We start from the raw sequence: 23,513 nt of genomic DNA on the forward strand, positions 1-23,513 counted from the left end.
CCAAAATGGATGAATAATTGTGATCAATAATCGTTCTGACAATACTGACAAAGTCAATAGTGATTATCATTTTAGCCATAATCATGCAAAATTACATCAGAATGATAACACCGTTAGTTGCAGCATAGGAAACCTGACCAAAGCCGCAAACACCGTCTGATCATAGAATTACACTGTAACCAGGCCAGTCACAAAAGACACTGGAACAGAGATCCAGCACACACTCTTCAATTGAACTTTAACGAATGGCCAACTAGCCTAGACCCCACATATTGCTACCTGCCAATATAATTATAATTATGATGATTATTATTATGATGATTATTATTATGATGATGATGATGATGATGATGATTATTATTATTAGTATTATTATTATTATTATTATTATTATTATATTATTAATATTATAATTATTATTATTATTATTATTTAAAAAAATATTATTATTATAAAAATATTATTATAATTATTATTATCACTTATTTTTGGCTGTCGTGATATTATCTTTTATGTCGGTGTTATTTATGTGTTATTTTCCCCGTGTGACCAAAAATATCTCTTGCAGCATGTGCACAACACAGAATTTTCTTTCTTTTTTTTTTACCTGAGCTGTCAGCATGATGGCATACAACAAAGATCATTTGTATGCCATTGCATCTAGGACAGAGTTAGTCTGCAAGTGGAGTTCAAGTTCTCAACCTGCAATGCAACTCTTTATTGATTCTTAAAATATTAAGAGCTGCTGCAATAACTCTGTGACAAGAGCACAGTATTTGGTTATGGAGAACCACCACCAACCCCCCTCTTTGAATAACAATTTATCATGTTTGGGTCTAGAAAAAACTGATCACTGAGGTCAGAGCAACCCCCACGCCCTGCCCCGAGGAGCATAATCCAGTCCCAGGGAGCACGAGGAGACTCCGCAGCCCAGGGGAGCACCCATACAACCCACCCCCAAGTGCAGGCACAAGACGCAGCTGCAGGCAGAGAACACCGGGCCGCAGGCGCCACGCACAGACCGACAGACCGACACCCCGCCCGAACCATCTGCACTACAGGCGAGCCGGCCGGACCCCCATGGCCCGTGTAAGGGCAAGGCCCACCCCACCACAGCCAACCAGACACCCCACCCGGCGTGAGCACCAAGTGCCCCTCCACGTTGCAGAGTGTGCTCAGCACGTTGCACCTGGATGTAAGCGCCCCCGCCCCCCCCCCCACTGCCAATGCCAGCAGGCCGCCAATATATGGGCCCTCCACCACTCCTGTAACTCAGGGCGCCCGTCGCAGAGAAGCTGCGCAGCAGGAGAAAAAGGCAGACAGCCGCCCCCCACACCGCAAACCACACCCACAACAGCAAGCAGCCCCCCCAAGGGCCCCTGAAGGCAGCCAGTGGCGCTCTCAGCAGTCCCGCCAGGTCACAGCACACCTTAAAACACCAGGCCGCCAGGACTCCAGCCCAGCCAATGGGGGGGCCCACCTGGCCGCCCCCCGTCCAACCATGCCCCCACACTGACCCCCCAGCGACTGCCACCATGGAAAACCCCAGTGCTCAATGTGTGCTGTTGGCTATTGCAGTTAAAATTGCGGGGTGTGGCGGTTAGGCTTACCCTAACCACTCGCACACCTCCTGCTCCACAGACCCTGGTCTGGTGGAGTGTTGTTCAGAGTAGGATTGGTGTGCAAGTGTATGCGTTCTAAGCTAATATGAGTGGGATTAAAATTTAGGGACGGACGAGAAGCACACTGGGGCAGGAGCATGACAGGCAAGATGGAAGCCACCCGCCACATCCCCACCCACATAGCTTGCACCCCACCAATCCCGCAAGCCCAAGGACTATTGGTGGTGTATGTATTGAGTAGGAATTTTGGCACTGGGAGAGATAGGCGCCCCCATCAGGCCCCTGGTCAGGCCCATGGTCAGCCCCCAGCCGCCAAGCATGTGGACCACAGAACAGAGGGCAGCAGACGGCACCCTGGGACCCCCCACAACCACAGGCCTATGCACCACGGACGTCCCCAGAGAAACCACAACCAACCGCAGAGCCCCAACAGACCAGGAGGACCCCCACATGCCCCAAAACACCAAGACATTGCCCCAACTGAGGAAGACTCGAGTATTAAATGATGGAGTTAAGTCACTGATAAAAGTATCCCATATTTCATTAAACTAATCAACATTGTTTTTGGATATTGCCAATAGTTTTTTCATTGAGGTGTATTCTATTAATAACTGCAACCATTGGGATGTGGTGAGATTATCTCTCTTTTTCCAATTGAGTAATATTGTTTTCTTGGCAATAAAGCGATCAAAATGTGTTGGTGGTGTTTAAGTGGTGGGTGACTGAAGAGAGGTCTCCGAGAAGACATATAGTTGGGGAGACTGGAATGCTGGGACCTAGAAGGGTTGATAGCTTCTTGGTGATGTTGGTCTAGAATGCTAGGATAGGTGGGCAGAGCCAGAAGGCATAAAAGTAGTCATCTCTGGTATTAAGGGAACAGTGAGAGCAAATGTCTTCATCCACAAAATGAATTTTGAACATTTTGTGACATTTTGTGATATGGGCTCTGTGCAAGATCTTATATTGGATGAGTTGCATTTTGGAGTGCGGGTCATAGAAAATGTGTTATTGCAAATATGCTTCCACAGGATGATATAGGTGGGAGGTCTCTTTCCCAGTTCAATGTAGCTAAAGTAAACGTGTAATGTTTTTATAATAAAAGTTTGTATATTCTGGAAAAATCGTTTTTTAAATTACAGATATGAGTGAGATTTTCAATCATTGGAGGTGGTTGTAGGATGTTCGTCAATTTGATTTTAACTTTTAGAGACTGCTGTAGTTGAAGGAATTGAAGGAAGCCATGGCCACCGATATTATACCTTTGTGTTAAGGTTGGGAAGGATATAAGCAAATTGTTTTCAAAAATGTGTTCCAGATGAGTAATTCCTTGTCTTCCCAAGACCTTAAGATTATTAGTCTGTTTTCAACCGGAAAATCTGAGTTGTGCCAGATTAGCGTGAATATGTTTGGAGATAGTGTGACCACTGAGTTTGAGGAATCTCCACCAGGCTGACAGAGTTGTTGCGGTGAATGGGTTTTTAAAGCAATTATGTTTTCTTATTGATGCATTGAGGAATGGGAGATCAGATAGTGATAACTCCTGACATTCTGTTTGTTCAATGTCTCGCCATCCATGGCCCAATTGTTGCTCTGGTTGTAACCAATGAATAATAAATTGAAGAAGGTTCGCTAGATAGTAGTTTCTTAAGTTTGGGGCTGCTAGGCCTCCACAGTCTTTGTTTTTCTGTAGTGTTGCTAGTTTAATTATCGGTTTTTGTATTTCCAATAAGATGTATTGACTATTGAGTCTAAAGTATCAAACCAATGTACTCTTGGTTGCACTGGGGTCCTTGAAAATATATATTTTATTTTTGGAAGTATATTCCTTTTTACTGCTGCTGTCCTACCAATTAGTGAGATGGGTAGGTTGTGTCACTGAAAGAGGTCTTCTTCAATGGATTTGAGCAATGGAGTGAAGCTAAGAGTAAACAAATCTGACTGATTGGTGGAGATATCAAAACCAAGGTATCAAATATTGCCTGTTCTGATGGTTAAGGGAAGTTTCTGGGTTGCAGCATTCCAGTCTTCCCCACTGAGTGGTAAGACCATGGTTTGAGTCCTATTCATTGAATAATCTGAGATAGCTGAGAATTTAGGAATAAGCTTGAACACCTCCGGTAGTTATGATATTGGGTTTCTGTACGTACAACAAGATATCGTCTGCATACAAACTGATTTCGTGAACAGGGTTTCCTGTTTGTATGCCAACGATATTACTGTTTTGACGGATGGCCACCCCAAGGGGTTCAATAAAGATGCCGAATAGTAAACGGGAGAGCGGACATCCTTGTCTTGTGCCACATTGTAGAGTGAAGCGCTGTGAAGTGTAACCATTACTGATGACAGAAGCAGAAGGGGATTTTGATCCAGTGAATGAGTAACTCTCCAAAGCCAAATTTGTTGAGGATTGAAAAGAGATATGTCCAATTAACTCTGTCAAATGCTTTTTTGGCATCTAAAGAAGCAGTATTTAAGTTGTTCCTTTAAGATATGCTGATCAGACTGAATAAACAACGCATATTGCTGGATGAGTGTCTGACAAAGCCTGTTTGGTCTGGGTCAATTATAAATGGATTTACTTTTTCAATTATATTGGTTGGGGTTTACTTAAAATCTTAATGTCGCAATCAATAAGGCTTACTGGTCTCTGGTTTGAGCAAAACAAAAATGAGAGTGGTATTCATGTGCGGAGGCATGGTGGAGGTTGACTTAATCTCTGTAAAAATTCTGGTGATTAATGGCGATATAAGTTGCCAGAAGTGTTTGTAGAATTCTACTGGGAACCCATCTGATCCAGGGGATTTATTGTTGGCCATAGATGAAGAAAGCTTTCCTGGATTCTTCTAGAGTAAGTGGTTGATCTAATGTGGTAGCCTGCTCTGTCGAAAGTTTAGGGAGGTCAATATCATCAAGGAATGAGTGAATGTTTGATGTTGAATGTTTACCTCATTATAAAAGTCTCTAAATATGTTATTGATGTCCTGCGGGGTGGATGTTATCCTACCCTGTAGATCTTTGATGGCTGGAATAAGTGTTTTTTCTCTATCGCGTTTCAACTGATTGGCAAGAAATTTACATGATTTGTCATTGAATTCAAAATAATTTGCTCTTTTGTTCGTTGCATGAGGAATTGTGTCTTTTGATCGATGATATTATCAAGTTGAGATCGGATTTTCTCCGTGGATGAGTGGGCCTGTTGCGAGTGCAACTTCTTAAGTAGTTGTTTGAGTTTATTTTGGCATTCTTGTCCTTTCTTTTTCTTGTGAGTGGAGAATGAAATAATACTACCTCTTAGAACTGCATAGCTGTTTTCCAGAGTAAGGTTGGTAATATTTCTGGGGAGTCATTCATTCAGTCAACACCCTTCATTACAATGTCTGGGTTGGACATGAAATTGCCATGTTTATCAATCTGTGAATGATCAGTCTGAAACTGTAGCCGTGGAACCACTTTGCCGCTTTGCTTCCAAGTTCAATGAAGGAAGTCCATTCTCTGGAAAGAGATTTTTAAATTTTTTATCTGTCAAAAGTGAGGCTGAAACTAATCGGCCCACGATCAGAAATAACAAGAGGGTGGATTTCAGAATTAGTGATTTTGGACATTGCAGAGTTACTTGTCACAAGAAAAGGTAAATTCTAGAGAAATTTTGGTGGGGTGGTGAATAATATGTGTATTCTCTAGAATGTTGGTTATTTGATCGCCAACAATCGCCAAGAGCAAGATCACTCATATATTGTTTTATAGTGTTCAACGAATGCCAGGATTTGAGAATATTTCTGGTTTGAGAATGGTCTAAACTTTGGATCCAGTACCGAGTCTCCTCCAAATATGATAATTGAGTCAGAGAATTCTAAGAGTTTTGAAAATATATTGTGAAAGAAATTTGGGTCATCCTCATTTGGGCCATAAATATTAGCTGTGGTATATTTTGATGTTACCTAAAATTCCATTTATCATAATGTGATGCCCTTCTGGGTCTGATACTGAGGTTTTATTTTGATATGGGATACTTTTATTGATCAATATAGAAACAACTCTTTTTTTTGTTGTATGATGCAGAAAACCTCTGATTAACCCATTTAGCTTTGAGTTTGAGGTGCTCAAATGCTGTGAGGTGAGTTTCTTGCAGTAGACAGAAGCTGGGGTTCATCCTGGTGAGGTCACTTAGGATTTTGCTACGTTTAGCAGGTGAGCTCAATCCTCTCACATGGTTGGTTAGGCGGTGATGGCACAGTGCATCCAATGTGATAGCTATACTACCGTGTCCATGCTTTCCCATGGATAAGTCTGGGTTTTCCTCCTTTACATTCCTTTTTACTGTCCTAGTATTGCAGGAAATTTGTAGGGATAGAAAACGACACAAACAAATCACATGTAGACAAAGATAAACGTAGAACATTGCAGAGTTAGACCTACATATAGTGAGAGACGGAATAGAGTGAGAGTGATGGGAGAAGTACGGAGGGGGGATTAGGAGGGTGAGATGGTGAGAGTGAGCGATATATAAAATCCTGACATAGATAGCATGCTAATTTCTACATCTCCCAGTATATAATTACCAGAATAACAAGAATACATACACAATGATCAAAATAACTCGGATGGGGAGGAAGAGTCTGGGAATAATAGACCTTCTATATATAATTTATCAACCACCAGCTATAGGCGTTTACCCTTCTGTCAGTTCTTCTTCAGGATGGAGTAAAGCACCTTCCATCGGTCATTGATCTTCCAGGGGAATTGGTCGTTCATGCCCAGCGTGGTTCCTTTCAGCTCCTATCCTTTGCTTTTAACCAGCTCCTTGTGCTTAAAGTGTTCAAACTTGGCAATGATAAAGCGGGGACAGTTCCCCAGTCGGTGAACCCGGTGGAAGGTGATCTGCTTCACGGCGTCTGTTGGGAGTTTCAGGGCGGTGTGGAGGTAGTCTTTCACCACGTTTTCTGGCGACTCTGTGTTGTTATCTGGGATACCAGAAAAGATGAGGTTGTCCCACATACTTCGCATACTTGTATATCCAGGAAAGTCTCTTTCATCATTTTATTTTATTTTTTCATAACTTCCATCTCTGTTGTGAGATGCTTTGCGGAGGTTTTTAGATCCGCATTGTCTTTTGCACCTCGCCAGTGCAGTGCAGGAAATCAAGGCTGGCTTTGATCTCGGTAATGTCTCTGAAAAGTGGACCAAGCTTGTCCAGTTTCTTGTTAATCTCATCCATGACATTAACCTCTACAGCACGCAGGATCAGATCGTCTGTGTCCGTTGCTGAGTCCGTCTTCTTCCTTTTTGCGGGATTATTGCGGTCCTGATACACTTCCATCACGTACTCGTTATAAAAGAAATCAATATAATACTCGAGGTCCTACACTTCATTTTGCGCGGTTTTCCTTTTTATATATATATATATATATATATATATATATTGGCTTTGTTATTTTTCTGAGTTTGAGCGGATTCTCAGTGTTTTAGTCAGAGTAGCTGGGCGCCACTATGTTCAATCTGTACTCACTTCCGTCTTCTCGCGAGATCACAGCATGCTCCCGTCTCACAGTATGCTCCTGTCTCACAGCAGGCTTCCGTCTACACACGCAGAATTTTCATTGCTGGCTACTTCATGAAGAAAAGAGTAGCCTGTTATGGGTGCATGCATGAAGTACAATTCATTTGCAATTGTTCACGTTGTATAATGAAAAATACCAGTTTAGGGGGTGTTGCCTAATTTCATTGTCCTACTTGTGCAGGGCAATTCAGAGTGCCAAAGCGGATCCGTGCATGAAGTGTAATTCATTTCAGTTGTTCACATTGTAGCATAAAAAATGCAACTTTTATTTTTTTTTCCCAAATTTCGACTGCCCAAAGGCTCTGTTATCAAACTTATACAATGAAAATTGAACCAGAGAGTCAAGAGCCGGAAACAGAGACAACTCGCCTTTAAAAAATGTATCTCTTATCAGTGAGCAGAGTATCTGGCTCACTGAAAAGAGCCAGCTCTTATGCCCAAGCATTTGTTTTCACTAAGAAATTGTATAAAATATTTTGTTTATTTTTATTTCACTATAAGAAATGCAATTATTTTTAATGATTCATGCAAGGCATTTAATGAAAAAAATCCTATCCTATTGTTATATTCCCAATTTTTTTCTTGCTCCATTGTCTTCTATCTGAGTGAAGAGCATTTAAATGGTTCAGTTAGAATTCTCATTTAGCTTTGTTGACTGGAAAGATCTACCTCTAAATAGTTATTGTTCACTAGTATGATTGCATAGGCGTAGATTTTGGACACAGGGGATACCTCCCCCTCAATATTTAGAACAAGTGCATTTGTCCCCCTCCAATAAAAACATGAAAGAAGCAGAGGACTTTTGTTTAAAAAAAAAACACTGTAACGTTACTGATAGACGCAACAATGCCTCCAACAGGGGCAGGTCTTTTTTCTTCAGCACTTGGTCTTTTTTTTACCCCCAAAATATGAATATGAGTTATAAGCTCAAACTACCACTGAATCTTTTGTATGACAAAGTAATTATCCCCGCCCTACACACACACAAACACACACACACATACACACACACACACACACACACACACACACACACACACACACACACACACACACACACACACACACACACACACACAAACCGTGTTGCGATCTCAGTCAGCAGCGGCACAGGCAGGTCTCATGTTATGTTAGTTAAAATATTGGATAATCTTAAAAAAGAAATATTGATCTACAGGTGAATAAATAATATATTCACCAATATATAATAATTTATTTGAAAGCAATACAAAATGCCTGAGAGCCTTACTGCAATGTATTCCATTATATTTTTAATTGTCACCTGTGCCTGAATTGTGTGTTTTCCTTTACATAAATAAATATATTTCTACATTAAAGTGATGCAGAAAAGGAACAAATTGGTGTATAAAAATTCACCAGAATGCAGGAAATGAAGTATATGATGCTCAACATTTCCTGGGGGGCAACCCCCCTTAATGTTCCCTCCAATGTTCAAATGAAACCTCCAGCACTGCAACATTGCATTAAGCGAGATTGCGTTAAGCGAGGTGAAGAAGGGGCCTCAAATAGGTTTTGCTTTGGCCCTCCAAATCATGAAGACCACCACTGGGCTAAAGTAAGCCAAACAGTCCTGATTCAACCCATGTGACTTGTCAAAGCACAGCGAGTTTCATGCTACACTGTCTAGTCCTTTAAAATTGTCAATACATTGTAGTTAATAAACAGATCAGAGTCAGGTTATGGGTTTCATTAAACTATTTTTAATGTTTTTTGGGCAGGCTTCGAACGAACTCACCTTTTCACATTCTGAACAGCAAAACAAAATCAACCCAAAAAAATCTCTCTCTATAACCTGCCAGCCGCAGCAACAGTCCTGTCCTGGCTAATTGGAGTCCTGCACTTTGGGCTTCGCTTCTGGTCAATAGGACTGCAATGCATTCCTGGCATCCACAACAAAGATGACAGATGTCTTTCAAACTGATCAAAGAGATCATACCCTCTGCTGTGTAGTCCTCCCAAATCCTTTGTGAGTGCAAATATCAGTGTTTCCTCTGTATTCATTTAACAGTTTAAATAGCAGTAATGATTATACCGTAGTAAGATTTAAAAAAAATTGTAACACTGAAACTCAACTTGAAACACAAATTGGACCAGCACAGCAGCAAATATACTGCAGGGCACAACTACAATTATTGCCCAAAGAACCACAGCTGCATAGAATTACAGAGGAAATACTATGAATAAAGTAAATTTTCACTCTGACAACATTTCAACTAAATTTGACCCAAAAACAAGGGACATGTAAGCACTGTGGGTGCAGAGTAACAGTCCTATTTCCAGTTACCACTCTGACCCACTTCGCATCTCTAACTCATCAACAAACGCCACATTGAACAAGAAGTGTTCAAATTAATCTTTTAAGGAAAATATTAACAATATCTCCCACTACTACCAGTACTTCAATGGTATTGTAATGGTGTCTTGTATGTTCAGGGTGGCCATGATGTAATTGGCCATATATATACTGTATATATATATATATATATATATATATATATATATATATATATATATATATATATATATGTGTGTGTGTGTGTGTGTGTGTGTGTGTGTGTGTGTGTGTGTGTGTGTGTGTGTGTAGCCCTATGGAAAATTAGGCCTAGAATCTAAAAGAATCCAAAAGACATGTGGAGATGAGCTCCATGGCACAGCTATAGTTTACGTGGGTCAAACACACAGTGAAGCATAACAACTGGAAATGTTTACAGACAAACGACGAGTGACTCTTACGAAAGCATTGTACGGTCGTGTAGTAGTGTTATGTGAAGTTATGTCGGACAACCCGGTCTGAGACGCCGACGTGCATCTGGAAGCTAACTTCGCTAGAGCTAGCTTATTAGTCGTGGACTTTGCTAAAGTCGGAAGCTCGGAAGCCTTCGATACGCATCGTCCGGACTGCCAAGTTAAACACACGGAGAACAAGGGACAGAGGAATCCAGTGGACAGCGGACAACTCCGATCGCCAGACATCTCGTGTGAGAGGTTTTGAAGACCTCTCTCCTTTCTACCAACTCGGCGCCCTCGCAGCAGCGGCGGCGGCGGCCATTGTTGCAAGCAATTATTTCTTTTGTTCTCAGCGCATTGGCACCAAGCAGCCTGTGTGTTTGTGGCTTCTATGATCCCGAGCTTTGTATCAGGCCTGCACCGTGGGACTCGGTAACTCCTTGGGTACCCATAGTATCATTTCAGTCAGCTGCCGACTATAGGTATAAGTTTCAATTGTTTGAAATACTTTTTCATTTGAACTGTGCACAATTTGGTTTGGTGGTCACATGACCAAAACATTTATGGTATTGAACTGAAATACTATTCTTTGTTTATTCATATTCTTGTACAGATGTAAATATATTTTTCTAGGCAAATAGTTAAACTTATATGTATTGCAGTTGAATGGTTTATTTGCATTTGATGGTAAGTGCATAGCCATAGTCTTTACTTGAAGGTAAGCATTTAAATTAGTATAGTGAGTGAAGTATAAAGATTGACTTAAATACTGAGAGTTAAGTTAAGGGCTGATCCTTTAAAAGTGAGTAATTAACTATTAGTTATAATAGTTTTTCTACATAGTAATTAATACAACACAGTTAGAAGACAAAGTAAGCACACACTAATAGTTCGAGATAACACTTTATTTAAAGAACTCAGGTTAGTTACCCCTATTAATTGCCCGGACAGCAAAGGGGTGCTACATATATATATACATATATACACATATATATATATATATATATATATATATACACACATACATATATATACACATATATATATATATACACACATACATATATATACACATATATATATATATATACACACATATATATACACACACATATATATATATATATATATATATATATATATATATATATATATATATATATATATATATATATATATATACACACACACACACACACACACACACACACACACATACATACACTACTCACAAAAAGTATTTGGCTTTCGGGTGAAATTTATGGAAAATGTAGTATGGGCTTGTCACTGTACCATTCACAAAGTGAAGGGCAGTTCTGTATTGACTAGACACACCTGCCCACACTGTAACACCACCACCACCAAAGGCTCGTCTGGTGACACCAGTGGCTGATGCATAGCGCTCTCCTTGACGTCTCCAACATCGTTGGCAGCCATCATTTCTGCTCAACGTGAATTGACTTTCATCAGAGAACAGCACTGAGGCCATTGGTCCCTCGTCCAGCCTAAATGCTCCCTGGCCCATGCAAGACGATGATGCCTGACCCTGGTGGTGTGGTCAGGTATCCTTGCAGGTCGTCTAGCACGCAGACCACGCCGATGGAAACGGTTTTGAATGGTCTGACGTGACACTTGGGTGCCTCTCACCTCCCTTACTTGTGCCTGGAGTTGAGTGGCATTCATCATCCGGTTCCGCAGGGCACTGTTCACAATGAAGCGCTCATCAGTGTGGGATGTGGCCAAAGGACGTCCACTTCTATGCCTTTCTGTGACTCTTCCAGTCTCTCTGTGTCTCTGTTGCAACCTGCTGATGACACTCTGTGACACTCTAAGCTCAGTGGCCACTTCCCTCTGAGAACATCCTGTTTGAAGCCTCGTAACGGCGAGGTACTGTTGATCAGTTGTTAGGTGTCGTCTTGGTCTCATGATGTCAAAATGTGAACAGCATGATGAAGAGGACTGTTTAAATACCAATTCTAATTGAACCAGGAAATGTATTGGTCGATTCATGGATCAAACACCTGTTGTGAATTTTGCCGTTCAGCTCCTTGTTAGAGAACAGCAAGTTGTGCAAAAAGTACTGAAACATTGAACAGTTGGACATGTGCATTCAAAAGTTTAGAGAAGGTCAAATTAAGTTCACCTGTAAAGGTTATAGTGCATTTTAGGTTCATCCTGAAATTTAACCCGAAAGCCAAATATCCATAACTTTTTGTGAGTAGTGGTATGTGTACAGTGGGGCAAAAAAGTATTTAGTCAGCCACAAATTGTGCAAGTTCTCCCACTTAAAAAGATGAGAGAGGCCTGTAATTTTCATCGTCGGTTCACTTCAACTATGAGAGACAGAATCGGGGGAAAGAATCCAGGAAATCACATTGTAGGATTTTTAATGAATTAATTGGTAAATTCCTCGGTAAAATAAGTATTTGGTCACCTACAAACAAGCAAGATTTCTGGCTTTCACAGACCTGTAACTTTTTCTTTAAGAGGCTCCTCTGTCCTCCACTCCTTACCTGTATTAATGGCACCTGTTTGAACTCGTTATCAGTATAAAAGACACCTGTCCACAACCTCAAACTGTCACACTCCAAACTCCACTATGGCCAAGACCAAAGAGCTGTCAAAGGACACCAGAAACAAAATTGTAGACCTGCACGAGGCTGGGAAGACTGAATGTGCAATAGGTAAGCAGCTTGTTGTGAAGAAATCAACTGTGGGAGCAATTATTAGAAAATGGAAGACATACAAGACCACTGATAATCTCCCTCGATCTGGGGCTCCACGCAAGATCTCACCCCGTGGGGTCAAAATGATCACAAGAACGGTGAGCAAACATCCCAGAACCACACGGGGGGACCTAGTGAATGACCTGCAGAGAGCTGGGACCAAAGTAACAAAGGCTACCATCAGTAACACACTACGCCGCCAGGGACTCAAATCCTGCTGTGCCAGACGTGTCCCCCTGCTTAAGCCAGTACATGTCCAGGCCCGTCTGAAGTTTGCTAGAGAGCATTTGGATGATCCAGAAGAGGATTGGGAGAATGTCATATGGTCAGATGAAACCAAAATAGAACTTTTTGGTAAAAACTCAACTTGTCGTGTTTGGAGGAGAAAGAAAGCTGAGTTGCATCCAAAGAACACCATACCTACTGTGAAGCATGGGGTGGAAACATCATGCTTTGGGGCTGTTTTTCTGCAAAGGGACCAGGATGACTGATCCGTGTAAAGGAAAGAATGAATGGGGCCATGTATCAAGAGATTTTGAGTGAAAACCTCCTTCCATCAGCAAGGGCATTGAAGATGAAACGTGGCTGGGTCTTTCAGCATGACAATGATCCCAAACACACCGCCCGGGCCACGAAGGAGTGGCTTCGTAAGAAGCATTTCAAGGTCCTGGAGTGGCCTAGCCAGTCTCCAGATCTCAACCCCACAGAAAATCTTTGGAGGGAGTTGAAAGTCTGTGTTGCCCAGCGACAGCCCCAAAACATCACTGCTCTAGAGGAGATCTGCATGGAGGAATGGGTCAAAATACCAGCAACAGTGTGTGAAAACCTTGTGAAGACTTACAGAAAACGTTTGACCTCTGTCATTGCAAACAAAGGGTATATAACAAAGTATTGAGATGAACTTTTGTTATTGACCAAATACTTGTTTTCCACCATAATTTGCAAATAAATTCTGTAAAAATCAGACAATGTGATTTTCTGGATTTTTTTTTCTCATTTTGTCTCTCATAGTTGAGCTATACCTATGATGAAAATAACAGGCCTCTCATCTTTTTAAGTGGGAGAACTTGCACAATTGGTGGCTGACTAAATACTTTTTTGCCCCACTGTATGTATATATATATATATATATATATATATATATATATATATATATATATATATATATATATATATATATATATATAAACATATATACATATGTGTGTGTGTGTGTTTTGTATGTGTGTGTGTGTGTATATATATATATATGTGTGTGTGTGTGTGTGTGTGCGTTTATATATATATGTGTGTATATATATGTATATATATGTATGTATGTATGTGTGTATGTATATATATATATATGTATGTATATGTATATGTGTATATATGTGTATAAATATATATGTATATATATGTATGTATATATATGTATGTATATATGTATGTATGTATATTTATATGTATATATGTGTATATATATATATATATATATATATATATATATATATATATATATATATATATATATATATATATATATATATGTATATCATACACCATCTCAGTCCTATCATAATTGGCATAGATATGATAGGCTTTCCCTTTGCACATGCAACTAATGACGAGGAGCATCTTATTTCACAAGATGTTTATCTTGAGAGCTCTGCTCACATTAGCTCAAAGCGGGAGCAGAGGAGGCTCTTTAGACATCCTTGCTTTGAAGAGGTGAGTGGCTAATGGCTACCACACTGATACCATGGTAGAATACACCGCAAGAGACCGGCAGTCCACCGCTTGGTTTTAATGGCTGGCTCAGGAGAACAGCCCCACAGAACAGCCCCAATCTGAGCCTTGCATTACTGTACAGATTAGCGGGGGAGCACTTTGGCCTGTGCGTACGGAGATTCACTCCAGTATACTATAAGAGAATGTCCTACACTGAGAAGGATAATGCAGGCTAAACAGTTTCTGTAATTGCACAGGTAACCAGAGCGGGGGTAAAGGTGCGTTAGCAAAGTAAATACTCCTCACGGCCACCAGTGTGTAATCACAGGCTAATCACATAATGATATATGTAACAGCCTAATGATTTTTTTAATGAGGAGGTTAATGTGTAATCATAACCATATAATCCTGTTATTGACAGCTTCAACGCACCGTGCCGGCCAGATGTTTATAGCTCCCTAGTCTGGCAGTGTGCTGTCATTGACTGAAAATATCAGTAAGTACTGTTTTGTGTTTGCCTTTATTTTTATCCTTTTCACTTTCACAATGAGAGTACAGCCATAACCTGGTGTACAGTGAATAATAAATAGAATCATGAATTAGCCTCGTGGCAAGGTCTGTTTACCGTGTTATGCAATGTCGACGCTCCATTTGCCAGTTGTTGTAAACCTGAGCTGCAATCAAGATGTGCTAATCTGGATTCACGTGCCTTCTGCAGCATCAAACCCAACAGGCAGAAAGAACTCTTCCTGGCACGTCAAGGTCGTGATAATATCGGCCTTTCCTTCAAGACAGCCTCACAAAGAGCTCTAATGATTTTCTGCTATGCTTCAGCCACACCTCGTGGAGTACTAAGACAACAACTTGGAAAGCCCGTGACAAAATAATTAATTTGGTCTGGGAAGGGTGATAACGCAACTTAGGAGCATCTAACATCTCACGCAACTTGTTCAATGAAACAGTTCATCGCTTTCTTTTCTTGTGCAGGGACTTTCTTGGAGAAAATCTATATCTAAACTTTACAGTGGCCTTTAGCTCATATGGAGATAAAACTGTGATCTAATGTGATGGTTGCAGATAGCGAAAGTGGAAAGACAGGAATTGAATCACATCAGTAGCTCATAAATAAACCTTGAGACCTAGACCTTTAAGAGATTGCACAAATCTGTCCTTCACACCGTCCACATGTCTACAGATTTATCGAGAAACATATTTTCCCACACCTCTAAAGAAAAAAATCTCTGTCCACACGAGAACACAAAAACGATTTAAAACGCTCATATAAGCATTCGAGGCCAGTAGGGGGATGATAATATCTCTTAAAACTTGATGTCAAACACCACAGAAGAACATTAGGAGCATGCGTATTCAGAATTTATCTTGTGATAATATTAAATAAACAATACAATATAGGCACGATTCCCAAAGTTGGAGAAACTTTTAAATGTTGCTCTTGCTCGTAGGTTCCTGACACATGTGCAAATGTGAACGTTGAGGTCACGCCGTCATGGTTTTCAAGAAGCTCTGTTTTACCTGTCCACACAAATACATGGAAAACTGAGTTTTGAAAATTGTCCACCCTGCAAGGCATTTTCCAAAAGCTTCATTTTCAGTAAGCTCAAACAATGTTTTTGTGTTGAAACACATGCTTCTGCCTACATTTTCAAAAATATCAATATATGTGTGGACAGGGCCTCTAGAAACGTGTTTAATAGCAACTTTTAAAGTCTCGGTGGTGTGTCAGCCGTTCTTAAGTATTGGAGAGGACTCCATTCTTAGTCTTCCGTTCAGAGTTCTTTGTATGTGTGTGTGTGTGTCTGTGTGTGTCAGAGCATATAGCTGAAGTACAAATGTGTCCAAACAGAGACAGCTTTGAGAGATTTTGAGCCAATCACATTATAAAACTAAAGCACCATGGCGTGTCACAGTACAGTAACTCGTGGTCTTTAATATGAGATCCAAGGGCTGCATGTTTTGTTTATAATGCAGCCTATCTGTTTGGATGTGGCCAAACAATCATTAGTTAAATCAGGCCAACAGCTAATTATATTTCAAAATAAACTAAGAAATTAATGGCAGTCCACTCATTCTTATTCATTGAGGACCACACTTCACAAGTATTATAAATCTCTGCAATGTATCTTATGCTTTGCAGGATCTAACAGAAATACAATGGGTTAGAAATACAAAGTGTGAATCAGTGTGGGATTTTGGTTTCCATTGCCCTACTTGTTGTCTCTGCTTTAGTTGTTCTAACTAATCCCCGGATCACTTGACCAGAGAGAGGAAAGGAAATCAGAGAGAGGAAATTTTGACTTTTTCAGTTAAAGAACTTATCAATTGCAGCGGCTATAGTCATTCCCACAGCTGTTGATGTGGTGAAGGCTGCCAGTATAACTTAGATGTTTTCATATGGAAATTGGGCTGTGCTCTCGAGTGTGCAGTCTGACTTACCCTAAAGCGCAATTTATATTCGCCGCAAGCTAGGCGTGCCGCTCATGGCACGCGCACTACCAAAGAGCGCAAGCATTATAGTTGATGTAGTGCTGTGGAGATGCCGTGGAGATTTTCTCAACAACAATGCGTGCGCCAGCAATGTGGTACCTGCGATCGGCGCACCAAAACAGTGTTATTATTTTTGATGTAGGTTGTTTTATTTTACGTCTCCTTATGGAACGAAAAAAGTCTGTACGGAACGGTATGGAACAAAACCGTGTGTAATGGGGACACTTTCTCTGTGATTCTCTGCCCAATCACCCCGTCTTCATGTGTAATGCGCAGAAAATAATCTTAAGGAGTTCACGATTCAGGCCCCCTTCCTCCGTGCCCCATCCCCACACTGATTTTAGTGTTTTGTTTTATTGTTTTGTTTTATTTGGAGGGTTAGGGTTCTGCACGGGGCTGACGTCAGCTCGTCACGGATTTCTTAATATGGTCATCAGCACGGCTCTATCAGCTGTGCGTTTCTCCAAACGAAACCAATAAAAAATATATACATATTGTTGATATATTTATGTTATTTTATTTTCTGACATTTACATGAAACAAAACATCCTCATGTGCTAGAGTCCAGGTGCGTCGCAGTGCAGTGTCTGTGTCTCCCACAAGCCTGGAGTACGGCAAAGAAAGTCGGAACAAACTTTTAAATTAGGCCTTGTAGATCTAATATGAGTGAAGATTCACCAACAGGATTGCTTCTTTTTGTTCAGAAACAGATTTTGGTGGACTGATAGGTGAAACCACTGAAAGTTATGGAGTAAATAGAATGAAACCAGCAAACCATGCTCAAACCCCATTTGCTTACAGAACTAGCGACCTCGGGAGGGTGGGTGAACTTGAAACAGCCCGTTTTCAGACAGGATTGATTGGATGCATGTTAGAATGGCTCGAATGCATAATCTGAGTGGTATTTTCAGCAAAAAACTTCTAAAACATGTTTTGGGGACCTTAGATGCTAGTGGTGTAACAGAACCTTGTTGATTTGTGATCTGTACAGATCGCCCCCCACAGTTCGGCTCGCATGTGAACCGTGGATCAATTGCAAAATTGAACCATCATAGCGAAATAGTTGTACTGCCGCTGTTACTTTTTTAAATAATAATTCCATTAATCTCTCAACTGAGTCCAGACCAAACCATGTTTTCAATGTGGTAAGTACAATGCTAGGTTCACTGGTGGGTAAAAGAGCCCGAAACAGCCTCGTCGTGTCTACCTAGTCAAATAAATGGGAGGAATCCTTATAAAGTAGGAGTCACTTGAAGAGGTCTCTTCCAGCCGGTTGACAGCTTAATTGCAACCAAGTTTCAGTCAGTTTCCAGCAGACTACCACGCGCTTCACAGCTGGTTGCCATTCGCCTGGAACCCTCCTCCTTCTCATGTGTCCTGACAGGACGTGTCACACCTGAACACCTGAACCCTGACCAGAGGTCATTTTTCAAAGTGCAATTGTTTTTTGTCATATGAATGAAAACAGGTCTTAATGATTTATTGTAATCTACATGTTACACAGCTGTTACACAGCACACACAAACTAAGTCTATGTAATTATAGTTTCAACTTTATTGACAAATACTTACTTATTGACAAATAACTTTATTGATAACACTGCAAGCATCTATACCAGGAAGGAGATTCTTAGTCTCAGAGCTAACACAACTTTACATAATACATAAAATAAGGGTATAGTAGTGATTAAAATAGAACACCATTTAAAAACCAAATTTAAAGAGTATTTAAACAGTTAATTTTTAAACAAAATTTAAAAGTCTAAAATGGAAGGAAGTAGTGTAGTTTAAGTAATATAAAAGTATTTACCGAAAAGAAGGACAAAATAAAATGCAGACAATAATGACAGTGAGTCAACTTGATAGTGGACATCTTAAATGGCTGTGGGCCACAACAATGCAGTGTCATATTGAATGGTAAGATAGACACAGTGTTGTAAGACAAAAACTGTAGTATACTACTAAGAATTAAGATAAAAAAAACAGGTATGCAGTGCTTGAGAAATCAAAGTAACTAATTTAAAAGTTGTACGCGCCTCTTTTTAAAGTGGCCAAGTGTTTTCTTCTGATTTCAAAACGAGGGATTTTGAACTATCTAATTGTTTTTTTAATTTTGTTATTTTATTTTATGTTATTGTTATTTTGTTATTTATTTGATGTGAAATATCACAAATATCACAAATTTCTGCATTTGAGCCTGTGTCAGAGGAACGGCCCCCCATCACACCCCCGCCACCCCTCATCTAATAGATGTCGTGACCGTGGGGGAAGCAAGCCGGCTACTATGCTGGGGGAACCAGGTCCTCTGGAAGGGGACCAGCTAATTATTTTTTTTGGACATTTGTTTGTTTAAGGTATGGGAACCCTGTTACAGAGTCTGGTGTTTTTTATTATTTAAAGTAAAGTAACCCTGTTTCAGAGTCTGGTTTTTTTTTTTCACTTTTGTTCTTCGCTTGGTGGTGATAGGTAGTGCTTGGTAGGCTTGGTAGGCTTCCGCCAGGAATTCTCCCTGGCCTCTGCTCGGTGTCGGGGGAATGTGGTGTGGGGATGGTTTGGTTTGCTCGTTGGTTGGTCTTACGAGCAGCAGGTAAAACCCCCATCCCCACACACACTCAGGATAGCCTGTGTCATTACATGTGTCTATCTGCTCCTGGGCTAATTCCAGCTGGCCCGCTCTCTACAATAAACTGGTGTTTACAACCCCCCCGTCTTCTGTGTCTCTGTACCAGAGGTGCCTGAAATGCCACAATCATTTATCATACAGAAGTGAGAAAATAATGTATCCAATTTTTATTTAGTTCAGATACAGTCTGCCTGCATATTTGGTATTAAATTCTGACAATTAAGATTCTGATCAGGGTAGATTTCAATCTCCAAAAAATTATTGAATGGTAATGAAGGTCTTCATGTAAGTTCAATCGGTAAGACTTTTTTCAATTTGTAATTCACTCGTATATTGCTTGTAATCCTGCCCATTTGGCACAGGTTTCCATTTGCTCACATTCTTTAACTTCTTTGACCCTGGCTTATGCTAATATGAAGATAAAGCAGTGATCCAATGTGATGGCAGAGGATAATGGCTTAACAGTTCCTTTTTGCTGCTATTGCAATGATGTTTGCATCCTCCACCCAACGGCGACTTTTGTTATTACCTGATCAATCTGACTGTCCATTACCTATGTAAAAGAAGGAATGTGACAATAATGCAAAGAAAAAGTGTTTTGCGTTCAACGTCAATGTTTAATGTATCTATCCCTATTGAACTCTGTGGCAGACCAAGGGGCACGGTCAAGCCTGGCTTCCTTCCTGCAGCCCCCCAGCTGCCCCGAGTCGGCTGAACCAGCGCCCACGCCGCTGATCAGTCCGATCCAGGGCAGGGAGCTTTCTTAATGTTTGTCTGTCTTGCAGAGAGGGATCGATGCACGGGCTCGTGAACCCACCAGGAGCAAGATCGGAATGTTATCCCTCCTGCGACCGACCCATTAATGGTTATTATTTATCCTTTTGCCAGCGAACCTTTTTGTTAAACATTTTTAATAAAAACTCTAGCCATGTCGGCAACCCACAGCCAGAAAGACTCCCCTACCCCTACCAGTGGGCAGAGACTCCCACAAACTGGTTAACAAGAGCCGTTCTGTTGTGAAAGGGAGGACCATCGCAGGAATAATAAAAGGTGCCCATCGCCCATTGAAGTTTTCTAACCAGTGGATGTTATCATAAAGAGCGCCCATCAAGGTCCCACAAAAAGGCTTCCAAGCATCTCTTCTCCACCTTCTCTCCATCACAACCTGTCAGATCTGTAGCGCAGGATATTGTTTCAGAAAAACATATGTATCAGCTCACTAGGCTCTATTTTTGGCATCTGTCTGTAGTCAAGCACACAGATACATGCCGTGTGTACACACGCTTGTTGTACTCCATGAACTAAATGAGCTAACAAGTCACATGACGTAAACAAATTTTTCGAATGGCCCTGGCACGTCGCAGGCAGGCTCTCAGCACCCTCCTAAGAAAGCAGTCAGGGCCAGTCATTATCCCAGTGTTTGCAGGCACGCAATACAGATATGAAAGAGGAGAGGAACTGCATCTAGAGGCGCCACAAATTAGGTTAGAGAGATGCGTCACATAGACACCGCTGGATAATGAAATAATGAAGTACCATGAGATCTTCTCCTAGGGAGAGCCCAAGACCACAACAGCTGGCTGGTTTTGTTTTTTAAATGGGCCAATGTCCTCTAAAGCAAAGACCAAACACAGAGGAGCGGGGCAAGGGGGCACACAGCGGAGCGCAGTTAGTGGCCACCCCATCGCTGGTACACCGATCGTGGGTTCCCCTATTGCTGGCACGCCGATGGGATGGGCCCCTAGCGGGCACTGGGCCCCGGTGCAGCTGGTGTAAATGCAATCAATAAGACGACAGACCCTCACAAGAGACCCCCCCGGAAAAAGGACTAAATTAAGAGAAGAAAGGGCCTAAGTAACAGCATCAGTCAATTTCAAAAGAGATTTCAATTCACTACTGAAGTTCGTTGGTGTCTTTACTGAGCTGGGCATCAATTTATTCTTTTTACACCAAAGTGATGTGCTTCTGTGCCTTTCAGCTGTGATTTACAAAAGACAGCACACACACAAATACACAAACACAATTAAAAAAAACTTGGATTCATGCTATTAATTCCACTATTCTCTCTGGGAGAAAGCTTGCCTCTAGTTCCAACAGGCTCTTATTTTGCCCACTGATAAATTAAACTGATTAATGTAATTCTGAATCCACTCGCAACTGTGGCCAGTTGATGAAAACGTTTAATGGCCCCGTTATAAGTGCTCAATTCTATGGGCCAGAAAGTGTTGATGATGGGGCTAGACTTGATAGATCTCAGGGATTGCTTCTCAATGGTCCATAAAACCCTAGCCATTTATTCTCATGAGACTTATCTTCTTAAGTGCTTAAACTGAATGCTTGTCAGTCAGCCACCACATGCAGAAGGATGGCAGAGAGACAGACAGACCGACACTGCAAGAGAAGAAAGCACAGGAGAGACAGGAGAGAAAGACAGATGGAGAAAGCGCAGACATGAATAGATTACCAACTTCTAGGCAAAGAGCTAAATTAAGCCACATGTGCAGATAAACACTCGCACATACACACAAACTTTGTACCCACCGACAGCGGCGTACAGTATTCTAGGTAAAGCTGCGGTTTATACATACTCAGACAAAAATGTCAAAATGTTAAAAAAATAAGATGTATCATGTATGTAATTGTGTGGTTGTGTAAATACACCAACCCACAACAACACTCTGACAGAGATGAGCTTGATAGACAGGTTAATTAATAAAAAGAAGGCATGGATTGCACACTTTCGAGTGCTGCCTTCATTGAAAGCCCACTTATATATAAGCTATGCAGTGGACAAGATGTCTTTCATTGGAAAGTACTTAGTACATAACATGGCAGTCCCGGTAGCAGGTTTAATAATAACCGTCATCACTTTACAGCCTTTCAAGTGTCGTTTCCGGACTCGAAAGAAAAGTTTGCCTCTGAAGGGTGCAAATGGCACCATGCTCCGTGCTGTCGCCCTAATGTAACATATCTTTGAGCGGCCATTAAGAATGACATCTGCATATGTAAAATATTTCTATTTTGGAATCAATAGGACACAAAATATGGGCACAAAACCTTTCACAGTAAAGTGGCCGGCGAAGCCTGTGAATATCAAAATACTGTAATGCCCCATCAAATCGGGCAGACTTGAGCAGTGCATTTGCATTAGAGGGACAGTGGGAGGGGAATGTTTTTCGTTCGGGGTCATGTGATTTCTACAGGTGAACAACTCCTTTCCTTTTCCATTAAATATAATTATCACTGACACGTCAACGGCAGCAGAGTCGTATTAAGGATAAATAGAGGGCAAAAAAGGAAAAAAGCTGTCAGTTGAGAGAGGTCTCTGGAGTCGAAGACAAGAAAGGACACTTTCAACCGTGAGGCTGGGGCTAATTCTATTAGTGGGGGGGGGGGGGGGGATTATGTGAATATAGCCAGCGATCCAGAGGTAATCTGGAGCGCTAGAGGTACTACACCCAGGCTGTAAGCTGCTTGACGGCGGGAGGCCTGCAGGTCATTGTGACAGCTTCCTTCAGCTGCCTGACAGGTGCATATGGACCTGAAGCCAACCTGAGCGGTCACGCGGAAGGAAAGGCAGAAGAATAAGCATCCCCCTTTGGACGAGGATCAGCAAGATAAACAAAAATAAAAGACACACTCAAGCTCCTGCATTTGTATTGAGGGTGCAGGAATTTGGGATTGAGGCGGAATTGAAATTTAAAGTGTTCGGTCAGTCAAACAAGCGCGCTGACACCACTGTGGATGGGAGGGTTAGAGTAGCCACACCCGGCAGGTTTAAAACCCCCATCCACACATGGACTCAGGAGACGAGCCCTGTCATGACATGTTCCACCTGCTCCTGCTCCCACAACCCATCGTCATCTGTGTCTTTGTGCCAGAGGGCCCTAAAAACGCCACTTAGGCAGACACACGCCCCCCAAGTGTAGCCCAACCAAGGAGCGCCAGGTGTGGCTACTCAAACCCTCCCATCCACACACCACACAGCTTCCCCACTCACACTACCCAAGCACTCCAACAAAT

This window comes from Zeus faber (genome assembly GCF_960531495.2).
Source record: "Zeus faber genome assembly, chromosome: 18".
NCBI classification, from domain to species: domain Eukaryota; kingdom Metazoa; phylum Chordata; class Actinopteri; order Zeiformes; family Zeidae; genus Zeus; species Zeus faber.